This window comes from Urocitellus parryii, chromosome 14 (genome assembly GCF_045843805.1).
Source record: "Urocitellus parryii isolate mUroPar1 chromosome 14, mUroPar1.hap1, whole genome shotgun sequence".
Classification (NCBI taxonomy): Eukaryota; Metazoa; Chordata; class Mammalia; order Rodentia; family Sciuridae; genus Urocitellus; species Urocitellus parryii.
In genome coordinates this window covers 37,162,111-37,165,658 of record NC_135544.1, presented here as the reverse complement: position 1 = coordinate 37,165,658, position 3,548 = coordinate 37,162,111, and positions in this window count along the sequence as shown.

Below are 3,548 nucleotides of genomic sequence, written 5' to 3'. Positions count from 1 at the left end.
ATATGATGGATATTTCCCTCTTGTGATTAAATAATGCATCAGTTGAATTTGAGTTAATCAAAAGAGAGATCATCTGGGTCAGTTTGATCTATTCAGATAAGCTAAGGGACTGGTACCATCCTAAAATCTGAGAGATTGAGAAATCTAGAAGGCCTTTGGAGAAGTTGGCTAGGACCTAATGGCAGCCTCTATAAACTCATGGCAACCCTTGATTAACAGCAAGCAAGGAAATGGGACCTCAGTCTTAAAACTACAGTACCTGAATGAGTTTGTCTGAGGACCATTAAATCTATCTGAGAACCCAACCCTAATAATCTCTTCATTCTTAACCTACAGAAAAGAGGAGGTGAGCAAATTGCATTGTTTAAGGCATCAGGTTTGTGGTAATTAGTTATGAAGAAAACTAATACATATGCTATACATTTAGTAAGTTTTTATAATATTCTTTATAATGAAAAAAGCCTTTAAAAAGTTTCTGCTAAAATTAACCAAAATTGATCTGTGTATTACTCCATGGGGACCAAATAATTTTGTTAGAGGACAAATTGCTTCTTTATTTGGGGTTGTAAATCCATATACAATCTCAATTGTTATGATATATGTGTGTGTGGCATTTTAATTACTTTTCTATTTATGGGAAATCTATTTAATTAAAATGATCCCAGTCGAAACAATTGTGACATTTCTTTGTGTGATATTCATGAACATGTGAAATATCAGGTTTCTATTTTCATACATTTCATTTCAATTCATTTTTAGCTGAAGTAATAAAGTTGAAAGATTTACCAGAATTTTCTTACATAATGAGTGCAATGCTCAATTGTGAGTCTAAGATGAAAACTGTTACTTATTTCTTGATTCTAGTAAAATATTTTGCCTCCTGAATTGTTTTAGATATATTTCAAAGAAAATCTGGTATTATTTTGTTATGTTTTTAGAAGTAGATATATAATATTCTACTTACATCAGTTTAAATATGTAGTTTACTATGCTACATTCTATTTTGATGTGTTCTTTTATTTTGCTTGCTTTTGCATAAATTTTATATTTATAATATTTTTATAGACTTTTATGAATCTAGCCAACAACTAGTATGAGAGAAACATTTAGAAGCATTTATTTTTATTTATTGATCTCTTACATTTTCACATTTTCTGCCTGGTTACAGAAGAGTAATAACTATCAGATGACTTGCCAAGGTAATGCCACTAGTCAGTGGGAGATAAATCTATTTTAAACATAGCTTGCTACTTTTATAAGATATTGCTGGCTATTTTTTCAGACACTCATACAAATGTATAGATATTTATAAAAAGAAAACAAATGATAGAGAGAAATTCACTTGTCTCTTCCTGAAAGGCAACATGCTTTATCAAAGAATACATCCTTTGGAAATAGGAAAACAAACAAGATAAAAATGAATCCAAGATTTTATGTAACGTTACTCAATCATACCATATCTGTGGTGTTCTGAAATCTCAGAAATATTAAATGTTGATTATATTAAGTGTCCCTAATAGCCTTAAATTCATTATCCTGCTCATTAATTAAATGCAAATTTCTTTTATTTAATCTAGGCTAATAAAGTAGAATAAATTAATGTTTCTTCTCCAGAATGAAATCATTCGGAAATATCGATATAAGCAAGAAATTTATTTTAATGTGTCTCAGGAAAAAAATTTCTGTGGTTAAGCTTTTGTGTTCTATAATAGCAAGTGATAGAATTGAGCTAAAAGTGTTGGAGTACAAAGACATCCAAAGTGGAAATACTTCATGTATGAAGGCACCGAAGGGTTAATAATTTAAAGTTCAGCACAAAGCTTGACAACTGGATGAAGAAAAGAGGAAAAATTGAAGCCTGAAAAAAGATGAAGTTATTTGAGTGTGAATATGAGTGTGAAAAAGGACTTGAATAATTTGACCATTTAAAGTAATCTCTAAATGAATAAAATGAAGATTGTCATTCTAATTCTCAAATAAGTAGCTGCAAACTGAAAATTAAGAAAATAATTTTTCAAAGTTATTAAAACACTTATCAAGAATTTTTTTTCTCATTGTTTATTACAAGTCTTTGTCTCAGCTCTTTGTTTTCACCAGATGGCTCAAACCTAATTAAGGTAAATATGGCATGAGTAGGGGGTATGGATTTTGTGGGATGCATATGGTTCTGCATCCTGTTCTGAGAAGCAGCACAGCATTGTTAAAGAGCATGGTCTTTAAAACCAATCTCTAAGATTTCTAATCCTTGAGTAAGCACAGAGTAATTGCTGATTTTAGGAAAATTACTTAACCTGTGATTCTTCACTTTAAAAATGTGGATCATAGTGTCTACCTCATAGGATTATGATGAAAATTAAATGGTATAATACTTTTAAAGCAGCTGAACAGTGCCTGGTGCATATTAAGATCCACATAAACCTGCATTGAATGAAAATAAATAAATTTCTTCCTTTTATATTTAAAAAAATGATGTTTAATATTAATCAGTGTATCAACCAAGGTATGAAATGTTTGCAATGGTCATAGAATTAGAAATAGCAAGAAATTAGCCAAATAAACTTAGGAAATATGTCATAATTATTATATAGATAATAGTAAGTTTTCATTCAGATTGATATTATAAAGCAAAGAAACTGACAGTTATCATTTAGCCTGGTGGTAATAATCAGGTTAACCATAATTTTGTCTTCTATTTTAAGTGTCACATATATACATAGAGATGGAGAGGGTGACTTCAGTCACATTAGCAGAACAATTCATAATCAGTGAACCTAAGTGATATGAAATATCAAGAAAAAAGAGTGCTTGTATAGTTACTTAATTTTCTTATTATAAATACTATTATTATCTTTGCATATGTCTATGTTTAAAACGTATATCACTTTTTTTACAAACACAGATATCGAGGTTTATTAGTTTATAGGCATTTGTGAACTAAAGTAATTTGTGAAAAGTATTCAGTTATGTAACAATCATTTAGCATCAACACTAAGATATATTCAGTGCAAAACAATCTCCCATTTGGGTTTTGAACTGCACTTTCTCAGTGATTAGTGATATTGAATATTTTATCACATACTCTTTGGCTATTCGTATGTCTTCTCTTGAGAATTATCTATTAAGATCATTTCACCATTTTTTGGAAAGGATTATTTTTATTGGTATTGAGTTTTTTAAAATTTCTTTTATATTCTATCCTCTTCTGTCAGTTGCCTCTTAACTTTGTTGATTTTTTTCCCTTTGCTGTGCAAATGTATTAGTTTCATATACTCTCATTTGCCTTTTATTGCTTTTGTTATTTGTGCTTTTGTTTTTTTCCTTTAAACATTTATATGACAGTAGAACCTATTTTGATATATTTATACAAACATGGAATATATCTTATTCTTATTAGGTTACCCACCTTTGTGGATGTGTACAATGTTGAGATTCACTGTGGTGTATGTGCTCTTGGGTGGGTTCTAACCAAAATATATTTGCCTAGACCAATGTCATGAATTACTTCCTTTATTTTTTCTTCTAGTAGTTTCATAGTTTTGGGTCTTATA